At 37.6% G+C, this 21900-nt stretch overlaps 1 protein-coding gene across 10 annotated transcripts in view; it reads right to left on the reverse strand.

The window, feature by feature from the left end:
* Nucleotides 1-21900, reverse strand: part of CadN (neural cadherin) — a 131427-nt gene that overhangs the window by 103912 nt on the left and 5615 nt on the right. Inside the window, exon 1 of one of the 10 annotated variants that reach the window (XM_017081018.4) lies at nt 57-648. The exons of the other annotated variants lie outside the window; for them this stretch is intronic. The gene's annotated coding sequence lies outside the window, so the exon portion shown is untranslated. Of the gene's footprint in view, nt 1-56; nt 649-21900 lie in introns of those variants that run through there. 10 annotated transcript variants of the gene reach the window in all.

Consider the following 21900-nt stretch of genomic DNA (forward strand, 5'->3'; position numbering starts at 1 on the left):
TCTTCTTTCAAACCTTATTAATTTTTTCATAAACTTTGTTTTAACTCTTTGCTTACTTTAGGTTTATTGTGTTTTCTCCGGTTTTCTTTTCCGTTTCTTTTTGTTGCAAACTTCAGCTACTAATCCCAGTTATTGATTTTTATCGAGCGCCTGTGTTTTTACTACTATAATCTCTTTTGGGACTTAAACCCCGGTTAACTTTACGTTTCGTTTGAATTTAGTTTCCATCAGCACTTTTGCACGTTGCACACTGACACGAACACATGGATATATCCTTCATATACATATATATTCCTTAGTGGTATATCTGGTATTTTCCTTGTTAAATTTATTCCATTTAGCCAGCTTTTTTGGGCGATAAAGAATTTTGTATTAGCTTTTCCAAATGGACTTTTCCGAATTTATTTAAATTATTTTCGCTGTGCCCATTTCGCACACACACAAACACACATGCACTGAAACACGCGACGCGAGACACGCACACAGACACAGCAAACGTATAGAATTTTTCACTGCGCCTATGTATTCGGGGGGTGGTGGGCGGTACGGTACATCAATGTGTGTGTGTCTCTGTATATCCTTTGGCGCGGACCGAACCGAAATTCAAAAGTCTTGGGACACCGCCGTCGTCGTCGTCCTTCCACGAGCAACTCAATCGACACAATGAGCCCAGAGCATATTGGAAAAGTCCTCACAACTGATGGGAGAGCTAGATGTCTGGGCCAACCGAGTTTTCCACCACCAAAAAAACATGTGAAAGCAGCGCTGCAGAGAGCCAGACTCTCCTGTTGAGTGAGTGGGCGCAGAGAGCGAGGGAGAAAGTTGGAAAACTCTCTATCTGGCTCTCCCCGAATCATATGTTTGCCATCCCATCCAAAACTCTGAGCCTACAGAATCCATCTCCTCCACAACCGCAGTTGGAACTTCCTGACTTCCTACGTTTCGGTTATAGCTAACCTCTGAGCCAACTTTCCCCCTTTTCGTCCCTTGGCCAATAGGTGTTGCTGTTTATCTGTATTTGTGTAATATCCTGTAGTTTCATGAGTTTCCGTTACACTCTTTACGTGCGTTTTATTTTTTTACACTGTTTGAAGGAGATTTTTTGGGCAAGCGATGCTTGGAGTTGATGAGTTTGCGGCTGGGTTTTTGTAAACTTTTAAAGGGTTTCGTAGAAAGTTTGGGATAATTTGAGTAGAAGGCTTAAAACATGAGAAGGGCTACTTATTAATTTACAGAAAAATATACAGTGGCCAATTGAGTAGAATTTAATAGTAGCCAAATGAGAAACGTGCAACCGGGGTCAGAAAAGTTTTCAGAGTTTTGAACAAAGTTGAATTTATTATATATTATTTTAAACTCATTGTGTAGTTTAAAACAGAAAAAAATTGTGAATAATCATTAAATTTAAAAACAACTTTTAGTGAGGTTCAGGTGGTAAAGGCATAACAAATAAATATGGCTATATACCATTTAACATTCTACAATTTATAAACCCTTTTAAGGAACAGTTCCCTAAAGTAATAAAGATAAGCAGCTGCCGTGACCAATCAAAAGTATAATATTCGCTTTGGCAATTTCTAAATTTTCCCGCCCACTTCCTGGGAACTTCGCGACACACCCAAATTTTAGGAGCCAGCTTAAAAATAAACCCAAGTGGAATAAATCAAAACTGCAAGAGGCAACTTCAGGGCAAGAGTCATAAATACTCATTTTGCATGAATGAGAAAATAAAATGAAATTTGCATTTGACTGCACACGACGACGGCTAAAATTATTTGCCAGCAATATACGGTTATTTAAGGTTGAACCCGACAGTTATGCACACAATAAACGCCCTGAAGTTCGCAAAGGACGCAACAGGAAGTTGGCCAAAAAAAAGAAGTCAAGAAAAAACAAAAAACTTAAGAAAAAGGAAGGAAGCACGCAAAATGCGCGCCATATGATCGCGGGCTAAAAAAAAGAGGGGAAAATGGGAACACGCCAAATGGAAAGGGCAGGAAAAACGAAGAAAAACCCCACGAAAACTGCCTTTTTGGTCTTAGAGAGTCTGCGTTGTTTACAACTCACACACACTGCGATAATTTTACAAACACTACGAGGTCTTCAAGTTACCGTTACGCGCTTCCAACTGGAATTCAGTTCCGAAAACAAAAGACGGAGCTACAATTTCAAAACACACCGAACGCGAAGCCAGCGAATGGAATTCTGAGTGGAACCTTTGAGATATTATATCCAAGGAGCGGTCGCCGGAACGCAACGGAAACGGAACACAGCCCCTACCAACCAAAATTAAAAAAAAAAAAGAAAGAAGGGAAACGAGAGAGAAGACACGAGAGAGCGAGAAAGAGAGGGGGTGCACATTATTGCAGACTTTTGGCGAATGCAATTCTTCGGGTGGTAAGAATGGGCCAAAAGAAACCCCAGATTAGGTAGCCCCCACGAATTTCTGTAATTAAGCAGCCAGTAATGCATGAAAGGGGGTGGCTGTAAAAGTGTGGAAAATGGGCGGGAAAACTAAGGGAAAAGGGCTAAAAAGGCAGCACAGGCAAGGCAGTTTTAATTTCAAATTCAGAAAGAAGGCCAATTAATTAAGCAGGAGAGTCGGATTTAAAACGGCTGCTGGAAAAGCCCCAAAAGATGGGGAGGCGATGATGATGATGGTGATTTTGTTGACGATGCCGTTGACAGGTGGCTCAGGTGGCTGGAAAAAGGGGCCAAAATGTTAAAAAGGGGTTTAAGCTTTAGCGGTTTGATCTCGTACACGAAATGTGCGTTAAAAGTTTTGAGGCAATTGCGTTTAGGTCTTAGTTTCAATGGAAACCAAAATAATTGTTTGACGGTTCTACAAAAAAAATGAGAAAACAAAGTTTGGTAATAAAAGTGAATTTATTAAAATGTTAATACTTTAATAATACTCTTTGAAAACTTTTTGAGTTAAATACTCTTACCAAGTATTTACTTAAATTTAAAGGACCAGCAATATTCCCAGCAGATTAGCCTCGATTTCTGGTCATAAATCCCCGTCTAGACACTCTTATATTTATTTTAGCCAAAACTTTGGCTGGCCGCACACGCCATAATACACTTTTCCAAAACGGAAATTGGTGCGGAATCCATCAACTTTTCATTTTCTTTCGATTTTTTCGCAATTTATTTGTATTCATATTTAGAGGCGCTTCGCATTCGCTGAATATTTTCAGCAAATTTCATATTCATAGCGCGTTGTGATGTTTTTTATTAGAACGATGGTAAGCAAAACAAACAAAAAACCTAACCGAAAATGTTTACATTGACGATGGCTTCATACCATCATCATGGGACTTTTTCAACCGCTCTTGTTGACTGTTGGAAGATACTTTTTGCGTTCTTTGGGCATAATTTCGCTCATTAAAATTCCATAAATCGAGGCGAGAAGCGGCAACGGCATATAATTGCTTTTCACTGCTGATTGCATCGCATGTTCGATAAGAATTGATTGGATTGTATCGGATTGGTTGCGAACCGCAACTCACCTCGTGCCAATTAAAATATTAAAAGGTTCTCAAGTTGTCTCGTGTCTCGGGGGTTTTGAGGGATATCCTCCCCAGCTCGGCACTTCCTCTCCTTGCTGTCCCAACATTTGGCCACACATTGCAGGCACATGTTTTCTTTATGAGTTATTTCCCCTGTAAATTCTTGAAAAACAAAGATGAGCATATGGGCAGGCAAAAGTGAGACGCCCTCGCCCTCATAAAAGGTTCAATTTCGTTTGGATCAGTTGACCTCTCGATGGGAATGGGAAGTGAACTGGGGATTGTAGAATGACAAAGGCCACGCATGCGCACACGCGTATTCTTCTCTTTTTTTAATTTTTATTGTTTTGACTTTATCAGAAAGTGCTTAATCCCGCTCATCCATATGGGAAACATGTCCGGGTTTGTAATGATGATGACATTATTGGCTGCGTCCCACCAGCATCTTTTTGTGCGGTTGCGGCTTTAAATATAATTATAGGGTCTGGGATCAGGAGCCCCGAAAACAAAACTCAAGCCCAATGATCAATGCCGCAGTAGTTTGCCTTTCGTCAACATCTGCCACTTCTTTTCTCCGCTCCTTTTTAGTGCATTTTTATGTCGCAACCATTTCAACTCAGTGCGCTTCATTTGCCGCACTGTTGTGACATTTGTTTCATTTGTCAGCGCTTCATTAGTCATCCAAGGACCTGCCCGAACACTCCCCGACACTCGATATGTGTCGATATCAATGAATTTGTCACTAATTTATGTTCTTTCAACGACACCTAAGGGGAGAAGCAATTAGAACGCGTGGGATACTAAATAAAAAGATATAGAAAAACTAGTTGAGTGAGAAATGAGGGTGAAAAATAAACAAAGGAAGTATTTTAACATTGCAGGTATAACTTCGTAGTTCAAAAAAGCCATAGAAATGACTGGCAAATTGGAGTTGTTGATTAGGTTTCTGCTATTTTCATACCATTTAGAAAATATATCCATATGCTACAATGTGTAATATGTTTTTAGCCCCCACTCATTCATTTAATTATTCATTTTACTCAAACTTTTGCTTGCAGCTCACTTGTCATTCTGTGTGGCTTCAGCATTTCAACTTTGCATTAAAACATTTATCTTCATTCTGCGAAAACAACTCACAGCCGCATTATCCCCCACATTTTTGGATCGCCCATGATGTCTGGCCGTGTTACCAGTTCAGACACATTTCTGACCATTCCAACGGCGGCGTCTGACGTGGCCTGTATCTCGTCTCATCGCTAAGGACCTCGCTCAGCACCCAGAAAAGCCGGCAGGAAGGCCAGAACCGTCATCAGCTGTACACTCCACGCCGAGCAAACAACCGAGGAAGGACCTACAACCACTCAAAGGAGCGAAAAAAAGGCGGGGGACAGTGATGCCAAAGGGCAGGACACGGAAAGTGCCTAAGTCAGTCGATAATAAGTAGCTAAGGATAGTGTGAAGATCAAATAACATTTAAGCAAATAAAACTTTTCAGAGCATTTATCTTATGAATGGGGCCTAGAACATTATGTAGCAGAATAATGAAATCCCCTTAAATATGTATCGTATGAGTACGCACTAAAATATTATACAGTAAAAATAAATATAGTAAAAGAATATATTTACTGGGAATTAAAAAACATTTTGTTTAAAATGGGTATTAAATATAATAAATGATATGAACGATAACTTGTAATGATCTGTTTTTTCAGAATTGGAAGATAGCCAAAAAATCTATACAAATTCTCCCCTCACTGGCGCAAAACACGTAGACATCCTGCTGGTTCCAAAACACTGTGGCCCATTCCTGTGGCTTAACACTCGTCTCGAGTCACGTACATGTCCTGCAATTTCCTCACACCACGGCTTTTTCTACTGACATGCCCAGGACTTTGGGTTCGGGGTCTCAAAAGAGAACCTCGGTGTTTGGTCCTTTGGCCATAATTTTGGTAGCCGTTTCGCTCAAGTGTCGCAATTTGATGACACATTTTTTTAATGCCAAACTCGTTACTTATCTATATAAAATCCACTGTAGAGTATTATATTCGATTGTTTATGGGCTTTAAAGCTTCCGGTTGTGGTTCCCTCATTAGCTGTCAAAGTGTTATCCCAAATAAAAACCTATGGGAAAACTCTTAGTAGTGGCAGCTTAAATCGATCAAATGTTCAGAAACCTTCAGAAAAGTGAAAAAGATAATGTCAAGAATATTGGATTCGCTTCTGAGATTGTTAATAATTAACTACTTTAATCAATTTTTAATGTGGTAAATAAAACTACAGTTTTTGGTGTATTTGGTTGTTCAAAAATTCGAAACATTAAATAGAAGGAAACTCTCGTCCTTTTTTTAAGTTCGGGAAAATTAGCCCCATAAAATTAGATTTTAATGAATTTGTTTAAGTGAAAAGTAAACATGTGGAGCATAAAACCAGTTTTTATTCTCCTAATTTCGCGGAGAGTAACGACAAGTGCGCCCCATGAGTCATTACTTCCCACTTTTAGGGCAAATAAAAATATCATAAAATTGGTGGAACTGTCTTTTCTCAAGCTGAGTTCAAGGTTTGCACTCTGTCCCTCCTCCTTCACATTTTCTCCCCATTTTCCTACTTGTCTGTTAAATTTTGCGCAAATGCCAAAGTTTACACGCATCAGCAGAAGCTTCTGCACAGGAAGCAAGGGATATAAAACCGAGTGAGAAAAACTTTAAAGAAATCCAGATAAAAGCAATGCAATATCTAAAGTTTTCGCTGCCAATTTTTTTCTTTGGGTTTTTATTTCCCCAGAATTTTCCCCCACGCTGTGAGCGCATTAAGCAATTTTTCAAAGCACTTTCCACAGACTTTCAGGGGCAACACCCAGACGTTCTCGGTCCTCAAGATGGGTATTTACTTTCGGGGGTCTATTAGGAGTGGCACTAACAAATAACGACAATTGATATGTCTGGCATTGATGAAGGAACCAGCTAGCTGCGGGGAAGAATTTTGGAAATGTGCAAATAAAATTATAATCACAAAACGCCTTTTGTCTCCGGCAACTTTGTTAATTAAAACTCAATAGCGCGCACAGTGAATGCCTGCGGGAAAATGGGGAAAACAAATTGCGAGCAACATGCTCGAGGAAAATTATGTCAATGCACAATGCAAAACTAATTTGGCAACTTGGCAGCAGGCACAGTCGACTGAACTGTGGGCCAAGTGAAGTCCCGGGGATCCCGAAGCGTTGTTCCCGAGGTTTCCATGGCCTATCGCTAACACTTATCCATTATCCCGGCCCAAATCCAGAGCACAACTAACTCATAAAGCCAAGTGCAACTTTTACAGTTTTCTAGCCTGGCCAAGAAAACAAAAACCATAACCGATCTGCTGCGTTGTGGCAAAACTTTCTTAATAGATTTTTGCTCTGCGATAAACTTTTGCCAATACAACAAAAGCATAAAAAACACGAGAGAAAGCCAACCAAACAGGAAGAAGTCTTTTCCATTTCCTTCTAACTCAACTCCTAAGGACAAGTCTCTGTCGGTATTCGAATTGTATTGTGGCCATCTTTTTGCTAAATTCAGTTTGGTTGTGGAAATTGATTTTCATCTCTGGCCGGCATCTTGAGTTTGTATTGCGGCTTAGTCAAAGTTTTCCAGAGCTTCGATTGGGGTGGGGAAAGTGGCAACAGGATTGGTCCTAATACCAAGCTTATTGTTTACACATCATATTACATTATGGCGCATTACATATAAATGGTAATCAAATTGGTTTTGTTCAAGAGCCAGACACTAAAGAGTGTTGGAAGTGTTGGAATAAAGCTTAAGAAGAAAAATCTAGGATGGGATTTTTACGTCAACTGAGTGGGAATATCTTTGAAGTATACACACAAGTAAATTGTAATTACCGGATGACACTTAAAAGGTCTTAACAATCAGTTAAACAGTAAGCAATCAAGTACAAAACTTGAAAATGAATCTGCGGAAGATGTACAAAATGGGAATTCCCAGAAAAAAAGTGTTTCAATTTGTTCCTTATTTAGTACTCTATTTTGTTTTCCTCTAGTGTTGGCAAAGGACTTATAAAGCTGGCCTGCTTTTCGCACTCAACACAGAACCTTAAGCCTTCGGCATTCTCACTTCACTGTCATCCAATTTTCAGGGCCCCTTTTTCTTTTGCAGCCAGCCCTCCCCCTAACCATAAATCCTTCCCTCTTGTAACAAGTTAATCTTCATTTTCCTGCTGCCTTTCTATTAAAATGCCATGCATCAATGTGACCGACAAGTGAGAGGTAACTGCAAAAACCCAAGGCACTGCCAGTTAGTAGTGTTCTTTTTTTCCAACCCCTCCTGTCAGGGCCTCATAAACTCAATTAGAATGAACGAGCTGGCAAAAGAACTAGCTAAAGTAGGGGCACCCACATGCAGATGCAAATACGAACTGCAGACGCGCAGTTACAGATACATTTTGCTGCTGGAGTCCCGTTGAGAAATCCTGGCAAGGTTAATCAACAGAAACACAACACTCATAATTAGAGGGGAACACGAGATGGGGAAAATACAGAAAAACTAGGGAAGTAAACAGGGTTGTCATGTGAGTTATTTTCTAGCCAAATGTAGCTATTTTAGAGGGTGATACAGCATAAATACATTTATAAGGTAGTATTTTATATTTAATATTTATTAATATTTTATACTTAAATTTTAAATATTTATGCCTAAAAGGAAAATACAATTTTTTTCTAAAAATTGCCGAAAAGGTAACTAAAACCAAATAATAACTTTGTAATTTACAAAAATTCCTTATATATAAAATACAAATAATTAAAGATTTTTAGCAAGTGAATAAAATTCCAATATTTTATTAGATATACAGTTGACATCTCAGAAAACCAGCTATGGGAATTGCGGTTTGGGGTTGGCCTCTTTTGATTAGGCAGGAAGAAGTTTTTTCCCTTAAATTCTTTTGCCCTTTTCCCTGCATTTTATTTGCGCTCCATTTAATAATTTAATGGCTGCAAATTTGTTGCAATTGCAGGCGATCCTATGGGAAGTTTTGCCAGGCCGGAAATGAGTTCTTGATGGCAGTTGCAGAGACTTTAGCACCAGTACCACCCAGAACCGAAACTTTCAAGTGTCTGGTTCACTCTGCTAATTAAGCATTGTCCACATCCATGCTTTAGTTTTGGTTTCAGCTGCGGTCGACGCATGCAAAAAAGCACCATTGGAGTGGACCAAAAAACCCGAAATAAATTAGAGCTGCCACACTTGAGCACGTTTCTGCCCCCAAATATTTTTATTTGGCCAGCTTTTTGCTGTTTTCAATGTCAGACAATGCGCACGTCCTGTTTTGTCTGCTGGTAATTTATGTGTCTGCTTTTCATTTGGATGCAACAACAGGAGTCCTTCCGGCTTCCTCATCGCGTTTTCCCGTTTTTTAAACCATTTTAATTTACTGTCTCGTCTTTTTGCACTTCTGCAATTAGTTTTTGCGGCGGGCCATAAGCCCATTGCAATATTGCTCAATAAATTGTGCATTGATCGTAAACAAATTGAAATGTGTTTTTGTTGGCCATTAGTTCGCTGAATACATTTCGTTGGTCGATTGTCATTCACATTCGGTTTTTCTCTATGGCGTTTTGTTTGCCTAGTTATTGTTAAATGATTTGAATTTCATATTTCCATTGTGGGGAGGAACAATAAATTTGTTGCATTTATGCTGAATTTAGTTTTTCATATTGAGGGAAATGTTAAACGTTATTAGCCCCTTCAAATACTGTAAATGAAATTACTTTACTAAACTACATGCAACTATATTAAACCAATAGCTGCTGTAAAATCATCTACATTTTGTTCAAAATGGTAATTGGACAATGAACAAAATAGTACCTAATTGAGTGTTAAAGAAAGGAAAAACGTATTTATTTTTTGTATTTAAAAATAGTTTAGGGCAGCAAAATATCTAATACTCTGCTTGCTTCAAAATACTTTTTCATAACAAAAACAAATAAGAGAAAGGCTTTCAAAGAAGTGTAATACAATAATACATATATCAATAAAATATATATTTTGTTCACTTTCAGATTATATCCTTTCTGAATCCTTTAGGGCTTTCTTAAATAATTCATTTATTTCGTTTTGTTAAGCATTTAATTACACATTCTTTCCCCTTGAAAGCCCCATTTCTTTCGCACAGACTTAATACTTTTTGCCCTTCAATATCGATGTTTATTGGAATTGCATAAACTTTCGTCAGTATCAAAAGCCAGGGCTGAAACTTTTAAATGCCAAGGACATGGTTGATGGGCTCTATGTCGAAAGGCCAAAAGCCAAAAATCTGTGAAAATGCCAGAGTTAAAGGAAGTCAACTGGCCAATAAGGGAAGGCCAAACAGGATGGGAACCAGACACAGGAATATCCAAGCAATAACAAGCATTTACTAGGATTGACTTGAACAAGCCACAGAGACCAACAAAGAAAAGTCCTGGGAAGCAATAAAATTGTTGTCCTAGAGACAAACACAGAAAGGACCTGAGTTCAATGTATGTAAAGTGCAGGGCAAAAACTATTAGCAAAGCTTTTATGCAATCATCCAGAGAGAACATACGGCTTCGAGACAAGTGAATTAATTAATAATAACTTTTGGCGGGCAATTTGCCAAAAATTCATCTACAAATAAAAATATATTAAACACAAGAGCGACCACTTGCGCGTTGATTGTTTTTTCCCTTCACTTGCTGAAAAGTTTTTCAACCCTCCGCAAATTGAGAAAAGCGTAGGAAAACCCAGGCACAAGCCAAAAGTTTCCACAGCTTATTTTATTCAATCTATATGGAGGGTAAGAGTACGGAGTGCTGGGGATTTATTTAAGTGGATTTAAATGCTTTTTGAGTCCCGAGGAAGATGCCAAAGTTTTACATTTCATTTGTTAGCGTGCATAAACTAAAAAGCCAAATTCCTTTAATTTCATGGCCAATACAAAATAAACTAAAATAAACAATGGTAGCCACATTATTCATTGAATTTCAGAGCTTAGCCTTATGTGAGGTTGCACCGAATATTGCAGAAAAGTTAAACAGCAGCTGGGATTGAAAGTTTAGAGCGGAAGTTGTCGATTCCAGAATGGGTTCTAAATAATTGAGCAGAGTCTAATTGATTTCCAGTGTAATCGCAGACTAGGAGCTTCCTGAATTTAATATTTCCAGCTTCGCTTTAACTTGAGGGTTGCCAAGCTCAATTTTTCATTTTGGGTGCCGGCCTTTTTCTGGTCAAGTTCATTTGATTATCTAAATGATGGTAATTAAAATTAATTTGCATTCGGCTTCCTTAAAACTCGCAACTCGGCACATTGACCGTTAAATGGGGAAATTAAAAGTAAATTGAAAGTGAAATTAATTGCAGGCCCGGGTGGTGTTCAAAGTCAAGTGGAGTTCATCAGTGGAACATATGTATGCTCAAATACAATTGCGGGAAAATTAAAGGGTTTTACAGTTGGAAATATAAATTAAATATAAATATATATCAAAATAGGGAAATATTCTATAAGATTTTTTTCGGTGGCTAAGATAATGTTTTTTTTTTAGATAAAGTACTCTTAAGTTATCCTATAAATTTGCCCATATCTGTATGACCGATAAAATACTTATCCCAATTGCAATTAGAGTAGCGGGCAGTAAATATTTAATGAATACACTGCGCCCTTTGTCTTTCGATGGGCAGCAGTATAGTATCTTGGTGTTCCTGCAACTTTTGCCCCATCATTTATCAATTCCATTTCAGTTAGTTCGGATGGTATCATTTTTCTTTCCTCACAGATTTCGCACGCCCATTTTTCCATTCATTTCAGTCAGTCAGCCAGTTAGTTTGTTGGTCAGTAGTCAGTAGTCGGCGAAGTGACTGGGTTTTGGATTTCCGCTGTCTGCGACACTCGACCCGAACCCAAACCCAAGCCCAATCGCTTCAATCACTCAGTTAGTCAGTCGGGCATTCGCTCATTCATTCGGGCATTCGAACAAAGGAGACGCCTCTGGTCAGCCAACTGTTGACATTGCTAAATGAATGAACCCTAGTTAAGTTACAAAATTGCATGAAAAAAGAGGAAAGTACACAGGAAGAGGAAGTTTGCTGGCAGTTCGGGTGAGTTTTTGAATGCCCTTATTGAAGGAGGGGAAATATGATTTCGATATGTTATTTCAAAGGATTTTATTTTCAATTGAACTGTTTTTTGCTATGATTTTCGCTTTTTTCTTAATTTGAAAATATTTAATTTAACAAATAAAGATAATTTTAAGATTTTTAAATTTTAATTTGAAATAAAATTATTGTTTTTTGTGACGTTAAATATTAAAAGTAAACGTTACTAGCATCAAAATATTTTTTTCTATATTAAACATTGTATTATTGTATTTGCTTCACATATTTAATGTGTTGATTTAAAAATATTTATATATTATTTATGTCACTTAAGGAATTTAATTTAATTGGATAGCTTAAAAACTATTAAAAGTGATTCTTTTAATGTCTTGTAAATTCATTTTATTTATTGTACTCTGTTGCCAAAAGTTTAAAACTTAAGGTACAGGGAGGAATCGGCTATAGTTGATTGTAAATTCATATTTTGTATAGTTGCTAAAAAACTAAAACTAAATCTTAAGAGTAGCAAAATTCAGAATTCATATGAAATCTATTTAATAAATTGGGAAAATACAGATTCACAACGAAACAAGTTGAATATTTACATTTTAAAATATTTTGATGAACAAAAAGTTTATAAAACCCTGCAAAGCGAGGGCTTAAAAAATATATGATTACAACAATACCCTAACTTTCCGTGCTGAAAACTTTTGGGAAATGGAAAAAGATGACAGGACGGGAAAAGAGAAAGATGGCTGAAAGGGACACAGCCGAGTGCAAATCAAATGCATTAAGCGCGACGGTAACCGAGAATGCTCGAGTATCAACCTGAAGCTATCTTAACCCTGCAATTCCATTTATCCATTTAGCGTTGAAAAAACTATTTCCCCCCCACCTCATTTTCTTTGTTTTTTTTCTTTGGTTTTTCACCGGCACTTCGCACGTAGCTGCAGTTGGGAACAAAGCTTCGATGGGGCTGCTGCAGCGTAGATCCCATAAAAACGAAAATGGCCAAGCAAGTTGGAAATTGCAATTTAATTTCGACCGCAGCCAACACGAACATGGGGACCTGTGGAGAAAATCCTGGCCAAAGGAAACTAATGGAGGAGTTTTCCCGAGGAAATGGTGACCATATTGATGGGTGGGTATGCATTCTAACGACCCCATTTGCCAACCTTTGGCCCCAGTGCCCCAACTTTATTTGTTTGTGCTATGTACTCCCCTCTTTCACATGTGCGTCCCATTTATCACTGAATGGCATTTTAACCACAGGATATTTGATCTTGTGCCATTTGACATAAGTCTTGGCCAGCCAGTTCGCCCTCAGCTTCCAGTTGCATGTTGTGGATACACACTTCCACCGGGGGAGTTCGATGTGTGTTTGCTTTTCCCCTCAAAAAATCAATAAACTGATAAACATATTGCATTATCGCTCGGCGTGGGTAAATTGAATCGAATCCCGTGCGGTCAGCTTGCGGAATGAAATGGTCAAAGCCAGCAAATTTCAGCGAATGGAAACTAATTTTAAATTAATGGCGAAAGTTAAACAGCCAATCGATTGTGCAAGGCCACTAAATTGGTGGGGAAAACATAAATATTTGCAAATTATAGGCATTATTTCACGGATTACTCGTCAGAGGAATAAATTTGAATCAAGGAAAACGACCGAAAATTCTTTATTTATTTTGATTATATGATACGAGCATTTTTTGGTTTATACGAATACAGACTTATTTTATTTTCAATGCGTATTGGTTTGATGAAATTATAAGTGCGGTGACAAAATATTTGTTTAACACTAAGGCATTGTTTAAGCCATATATTTACTTCTCTAAACATTTTGACACACTTAACTGCTTATTTTGTTAAGTTTCAAGCAGCTCACTTAATTTAACTAGCCCAATTAATATTTCTCCGTATTCAAACTTTCTCAGTTACTTAATTCAATTTAATTTTCCCTCAAATTTGTCTCTTTCAAGATTTGACAACTCGAGTTAGTTTAATACAATTAAAGTGAATTAAAGTGAATCTCTCTTCAAGGCTTGTTAGTGAATTCTGGGAAAGGATTGAGGAGCCGGAAAAGCTTGGGAGCCATCTCATTTTAAAGACAAGATTTTACCCATGAATGCTTCACTAGCTTAAATGCCAAGAAAATCAACGATTCATCCCTCAATATATTTTCCTTTGTTATTGGAGGGTTTCTATGTTTTTTGTTTGCTTTCCGTTTGATAAAACAATGCCAAAAGTTTACTATAGTAAAATATAATGATTATGATGTGGTGCGTAATCAGGGAAAATATCAATGATTCAATTCATGACAAGTGTTTGCTAGTCGAACCCAATTTGTTGCTTGTTTTGACATCATCAGTGGCATTTCGCATCCCATTCCATCCACCCATCAGCATCATTATCGTGGGGCTGCCGCTAGAATTTTTATGAGAAAAGTGGCCCCATAATCATTATGTATGAGTGCCATTTACCCCCCATTTCCATCCCCACCCACAAGATGCTTGAGTAGGCATCCAAGCAAGACAATCATTATCTTTTGCCGCCCATCGAGAATCGAGCACTCCCCACTTTTCTCCCTCGTTCAGTACCAGCGAATGTGTAAGCGAAAGGAAAACTATTTTTCCATTTTTTCTCCCCCTGCTCGGCGTTTGATAAAGTAATTTGTCAATAAAATAATGAGGAGCGTCGAGGATCTACAGACTTGACAAGGAGTTATTATTGAAATGATTTAAATTTTATTTTAAAATTTAAGTAATATTTTCCCCAACTGTTTAAAAACATAATAAATTCATTGATTCATTCCGCCAATAAAGTTGATTAATCACATTACATGTAAAACATTTCATTAATAATTTTTACATTGACTTCATTCAATCTCCACGGTTTTTATAATTTAAAAAGCCCTCAGAGAATTTTCGTGCATTAACTTTATGCCTCCCCCTGTCATTATAAATTTAAAAAACACATTAAAGCCATGGCCTGTGGCCAATGTAAACTCTTTGAGGCCCGCATGGTCGGTGTTGTGTGTAAATTAGTGGTAAAGCAAATATTTGCTGCACAAAATAAGCAAATTATATATATTTATGTAGGCACATTAACAATTAATTACAATTGTCGTGCACGAGGGCCCAAAGTTTGATGATGATGATGATGATAACATGGCACATACGCCTCGTTGAATGCCGCTAATAAAATTTAAATATTGATTTATTTCCCTCGAGCTGCCCCTTGGCCATTTTAATGCCTTGTTCTACCGGCTATTTTATGGGTTTAGTTAAGGTTGGAGCTGAGAAAAGCGAGGATTGGGAGGAGTATTCGTGTGTAAATCAGCATAAATCCTGTGGTTTAATTTGCTTACCGAATTGGGTCATTAGGGATGATTTTACAATGCCATAAAAAACAGAAAGAAACCTTAACGACTTTGGCAACTAGGTTAGAGCGGGCTTACCACCTCCATCAGGGGAAGAAAAATGTGTAAAACTTGTGACTTGAAACGATTAACGTAAAAGTTCTCAGCTGCGATTGAAGAGGAAAATGTTAAGTACTCTCACACATGATCATCAATTAGATTGCCTGCAGTCATAAACAAATTTGCGTACATCATCATTTATCATATGGAACAAAAATGCCTTTCTTTCTTCCGAAAAACCCCCAGCTGTGACCATTGTGTGAGTGGTTTGCTCCATTTAAGTCAGAGAGCCTCATAAACAAAGACTTTTGTATAAATAAATAAGGAAGTGGAGAGCCTCTTCTCCTAATTGATTTCACAAGAATTAGAGTTATCGAAATAATTTTACTGTTTCATGATAATGATAATATTTAATATTTAGGAAGCGCTTTAAGTAGCTCCTTAAACAACCTTTTTGCTTACTTGGTTGTGACTTGTGTCGTTTAGGATAATGATGGCCATGATGTCGGCACTTTTTTCTGACTTTCGTTTAAGGGAAAAAAACAAAAACAAGTAGCATAAAAAATGATTTTTTGGGCAGCATTTCCATCATTTATCATTTCACTGGAACACTGGTATATTCCATCGTTGAAATGTTCTGAGAAACTTTGATTTTACTATTGTTACAAAATGAACATGAATTCTAATTTTGTTTTTACTGTTTTCAGCTCACCCTCTTAAATTGTTTTTTGTATCTATTGGGTTTGGTACACTTTTTAATTTAGTTTAACACGGTGATTTTCTATTTCGGTTACGCATATTTACTTGTTTTCTAGCATAAAAAGATTAATGCAAGGTGGCCGCATATCATATATCAAAATAGGGACAGGGAAATGGGTAATTATTTTAATGATATTAGGTTTTCCGACAGGCCTCAAGCAAAACAAACATTCTATCAATCAAAAGTAAGCCATTTCATGCTCTGATTTTTCCAGCCATGCTTTAGATTATTTTTAATTAATTTGGTTTTTGATTTATTACCCATAAACATATGCTTATCTGTTGCAAATAAAACCGTATATCTTTTTACCATATTATTAATCAGTCATTTATGCTCCAAATGCTTTGCTTAGAAGGATGGGCTTGGCCCAACAAATCGCTAGGATTTCAAACCCATTCCGCACATATTAATTAACAGTCTGAAGAAGTTGGCCATTGTCATAAAATGCTCAGACATGCAAGCAATTTGTATTATGGTTTTGGGTGATTTAGGGGGAGGAGAAGCCTAACCCTGCAGAATTTTATTGCCTGGGTGCGAAGTTTGTTAACCCTCTCGATAGATATAAACCCTTTTTTTGGTGGCAGGGAAAGTTTATTTTCTGCCGGAAGTTGTTTTCAAGTCTGGGCTTGGCCGGAATATTCCCCTTCTGACTCATTCTCCATTCTGGCGTTTCTCTAGACCATTTGTTTTCGAGGTGGCGAGGCGCAGAGATTAGCAGATTTATTCGCAGATTTTGTACTTGTTAAATGCTTGGTTTAGGCGTTTGCGGTTTCCCTATCCCTTAACTCAGTTTGTGCGAAAACAATTTGGATTTCAATTAAATTTCGGTGAATTAAGCATGGATTTGTATTAATTGAAATATAATTATTTAATTTCAATCAGTCAAACCTGTCTCTTAAATTCTTATTATATTTTTCATAAATATGTTCCTGTCATAAAAAATTATTTTAAAATTTTATAAGAATATCACCACTTTTATCTTTTCTATTCAATTAATTCAAGTCAAGTTTATCCATCTTTATAAATTACTTTAAAATCTCGAATTCAACGCTTTCTACTTTCCCATGATATTTTCTACTGATTAATCCGATACCCCGATAATATTTGACCGATTTTAATTTGTAATTTTTTAATCATTTTCAACCGAGATAAAGTTCACATTTATCCATTACCCAAAGAGTCTTAACAAAAATTGTTTTTGATACGCTTCGATTCGTCATTATCAAAGGAGGCTGCACCCCGACATACACAAACTTATCGAACAACTATAGATCATGGGCTTAATGGCAGCTTCAAGATATCGAAGAAATTGAACGGAATTTGAAAATATTTATCATGCTGTATTAATCAATTTCATATGCCTCAAAAACAGGGGATTGGGGTCGGGATCGGGTCGGGCAACGGGGATTGTCTAATAAAAAGCTGTCTCGCATTTGATAAACGCGACCGATAACAAAACGACACACGGAAGGTTTGCAGCACCCGCACGAGATGAGTTCAAAATAAACCCAAAAAAAATAAAAATAAAATATATATGGCAGGGGCAGTGGCAGTGGTGGCAACTTCAGCGGCTTCTTTGCCTTTTTTCTATTTTTTTCTTTGTTTCTTGGCCAAACATTTCGGTTAGGCACGCTAACCCAACGAACCCGAAATGTGTGGGGAAACGGGGCCAAACCCAAATAAAAAGGAAAAGAAAACGGAGGTCCGAAAAAATTCAAAAAGTCATCATCAACCATTAGCGACGTCATCGATTCAATTCGTCGGGGTCGATGTCGTGGCTGGTGCACCTAATTAATTGTTAATTAATTAACATAGATACAATGTGCGTTGTGTGTTTGGCAATGGCCGAAGCCAAACATTTTCACGGCTGCTGCTGTTTTTGTCATAATTTTCTTGTCCGTTTTTTTCAAACGCATGCAACACGCACTGGCGCCAAAAAAAACCCTAACAAAATGTCGAACAAAACGCAGCGAAACAAAAAATCGAAAAACATTTGCGTGTGCCGTCTTTTGTTTTGTGCCTAAAAAAAGCGTCATCGGCAGCGAATGCTGCACGCGACCAAAACAGAAAATTAAATAAAAAAACCCACAACACCAACCAGTTGACCACAACAAAAAGCCGCTCCAAAGTGACGTGATCTTATATCAGGGGCCCGCAAATTATTTAGGGTTTATATTTTTTGTGGGTCGACTGGAGTGTTTGGTCAAGTGATGAGCAAATTAGCTGAAATTGAGCTTGTGGCAGGTAAAACAACAAATATTTTGGGTGGAAAAGGGTTGGACAGGTGACGGATGGAAGTGTGTGTCAATATTAACTGTGGTTGAGTTTATAAGTGATGAGGGATCTGATGAAAATATTTTTTTTAATTTAAATAGATGATTATAATTTAACATCAGTTTGTGTGTGTCATTTTTAATTGATCAACTATTTAGCTTTATTTGGTAGAAAATTAAAGACTTTTTAAATTATATTTATAAATATAGATGTATTTTTATGTTTTTTTCCAAATGCACCAACACTAATTGTTCAGTTAAGATAGATATCTGCAATTAATTCTGTTAAAAATTTCTTTCTCACTTCAGCATTTCCTCTAACAAACACAGATTGCTCACTGATTACTCTAACACATTTCCTCAATCTCGAAAACTACAAAAACTGTATCATTAAGAGCATTAGTATCAAAACAATCCATGATAGCACAAAGAATGTGTACATAAAGTCATTGAAGTGCAGGCAACATCAGGAGTATGAGACACGCAACATTCAAATCAGAGCCAAAAACCAGTTACAATCATTATACAGAGAAGAAAATCTAGTAGTATTAGTATGAAATTAAAAGCTAAAAATTATCTTTGAACTGGTAATTTAAAATAAATACAAAGAGAGACTATCCTCAAAAATTACAGTGTATTTGAAATTGATTTTTGTTAGAGCCTTTTGGTATCTAAAGGTACTAAATATTTTTGTTGTGCACCAAGAGCGTTGGCAACATGCCCATAACTGTAACTGTGACCAAAACTAGACGTCGAAATCCAAAGCTTGCGGCTTCAAGTCATCAGCAGCAACCGCAATGATGTTGATTTCGACGATATCCCGCAGATACAGATGTGGCCTAAGATACAGATACATGTGTTCGGGTATCTTTTGTGTCCATTCAGGGGGCTGTCCCCTTGTCTATCTAGTTATTATTGAAATTAAATTACCCTTAATTGAATCTGAAATGGTCAATAAAATCGCATGCCGACAACTATTTTGGTTTGGGCTTTGATAGGTTCCGCCATCGGCAATCCCTCTCGTTGCCTGAATTCGAATTGGTGATTTTCTGTCTGTTTAATTTACATATGCATGGCAAAAATTTCATTTTTGTTTTGTTATCGCTTACAATTTGTTTCCCTTTTTCTTCGGGCCACGCTGGTTTATTTAAACAATATGCAAATTGAATTAATTGTTGTTATTTCTCTTAGATCGGTTATCGCTTAATGTAGCAATTTGTCTTTGTCTGCGATGGTTGGTGATATAAATCTTTGAATTGCGGCATTTTTGGGTTAACTGGATGTGGAGGAGAAGATAAAACAGTTTATTCAAGTTTTTTAACTATCTGTTTAAGCTTTACTAAAGCTATTGAAGTTTGTTGTTTGATAGTTGAAGAAAAAAAGTGTCCTAACCATATATTTAATTTTTATAAAAAGCACAAGTAAAATAATTGATCTTCCTATGCAATTAATGGCTACACAAACATTCTAGGAATTTTCCCCTACTTGATATAGTTCCTTTCCCTATCTTGTCGGATCTGTTTTATTTTTATTCGCTTCTCGGGAACTCTTACTCAATAAGTTCTTGAGCTACTTCAAGCTCTTCTCATTGCGATGTTTTCCTCGTGGCTTCTTAGAGAAAAACCGATCCACAAGTTGACCGACCAGTCCGGAACATTTATAACTCTAATTACCTAATTGATCGATCTATTTCTTTTGCCCTCTGTCACACTCTTTGGCTTCGGCTTAGTATCTTCCCATAATTGCCGGACTCGTTAGGCAACTAATTCCACTTCAATTTCCATTTAAGCACTTAAGAGAAGGCACGTTTGGCTTTTCACATGAACAATTGACGGCAAAGTGAAGAAGATCAGTTAAACCCAAAGTGGAAACGCGAAACTGCCAACGCAAATCAAAGCCAAATCAAATCAGCGACAAGTCAAAAGCTAATTAACTAGAAAATGCGCAAAAAGACTGACCGAGAAAGCAGATCAACCTGAGATCTCCTCAGCTAAAGACTGATGATCGTGGTGAGTCAAAAGTAAATTACATGCGAACATGAAAGATGCAGATAAAACATGCCAAACGAAATAAAGCCCGACCAAACAAACAAACAACCGACAAGCAGCAAACAACAACACAGCAATGACATTAAGCATTTAGCCGAGGAGAATCAGCGAATTGATGATCAGTCAGTGATCTATGTTGGCCCCAATGGATCCTCGATCTGCGAATGGGCCGAAGTGGTTGCTGTGGTTCCTCATGTTATTATGTATGCCAAACAAAGTCACAACAAGTTGACGACATGAAAAGAGCCACAAATAAATAAATAAATGGCCAGGACCATGAGATCGATTCCGAGCCGAGGATCGTTCGATCCCATAGATCGAGGAGCTCCACTCAGCTGTAGTACATCTGTGCTGCATAGCTTGGCGTGCCTTCAATCAGACGGAATACTTGGGTGCACAGGGAGAAAAATAATTGGAAAATAAATGAAGTAGAAAAATAAAAAAATATATTATAATATGAAAAATGATTTTGTGATGCATTCCATTTAATCATAAAATATAAGTAACTACGATGCCTTAACAATGGATATACCATAGGAACTGCGTTTAAATACTTTTAAAATAAAGAGTATTACGTGAAATAAACAAATAAGAAATTCAAGAGCAATAAACAACTACTAAAATTGAATTAAAAAAAATTTAGTTTATTTCCTTATTTTATAGCTTAATTAATTAATTTATTATTTTAAATTATGAATTATTAGTATTATTATGAATGTTGTACAACAAAGTTCAATCTTCTTTTTCGTATCATAAGCAAATTATAAACAATGAAGCCTTCTTTGCTTCTATAACTAAATAATTGATAATTAACCATCATATTTTTTCAAGTGTAACATTTTGCCAGCGCTTCCCAGGAAACTGTTAAGCGTTTTTAAAGTGCTCTCCTGGCACAAAACTTGTCGGAGATCTTTTGACCATAAATCCAAACGCAGTCGAGCGGGAGGAAGACAATTTAAAAATTGTCTAAGTCGAAGGCAGTGCAATGTGTGGTTCCTTCCACTGGAGAAGCCGAAGTAGAAGTACCCACCACTCCAGACCCAGACCAGCCATAAAAGGTCACACACAGCATTCTGGCCAAACACTTGTGAACCCGTTTAGCCTTGGCCCGTTTTGGGCGTCTGGGGCTGGTAATTGCCCCCAAGATTTATTTGCACGCCCCCTCGCATCTCTGGATTCTGTATTCTCGATTTTAGACTCCGGCAAATGGCATTCTTTACCGGTCTGCGTCTGTAGTGTCTCTTTTGGCCACAGATAACTTGCTCAACTCCACTCTGCGGGCCAAAAACTCGAGCGTGACTAGGCTCTTTTCCCTACCATTGGACAAAAAGATTCTCACGAGCCGGGCCTCTCAAATTGGTTGACAAACTAGTCGACTCTGCTCATATATGCCAGCCCATTTGCATATATCCGTTGCACATCCATACCTTGCTGCGCACCCCGTCCCTTTGGGCCTAAGTAATTGCCTTTGTGGCACGTCTTTAATATGTTTATTGGCCCATGGAGATGAAGGAGCCGAGTCGAGTGAACGTGCAGCACCTCGGGGGAACTTTTGGAACCGATAGTGGGGCATTAAGTGGTAGCCAAATCAGTTTGGGATTGTCCTCCTGCCACCGAGTTCCTCCGCTGGCCACCCCACATTGTTCCACCTCATAAGTCGTGGCGAATTAGCTCCGGCATTGACTTTGGCATCTCCGATTGTGAGAGAATGCCCAAGGAGGTGATGGTTATGAATAGATTCGTTGCTTGTGGGATTATTGAAATATTCTAGCCGAGACTGCGGA

This window comes from Drosophila suzukii, chromosome 2L (assembly GCF_043229965.1).
Source record: "Drosophila suzukii chromosome 2L, CBGP_Dsuzu_IsoJpt1.0, whole genome shotgun sequence".
Classification (NCBI taxonomy): Eukaryota; Metazoa; Arthropoda; class Insecta; order Diptera; family Drosophilidae; genus Drosophila; species Drosophila suzukii.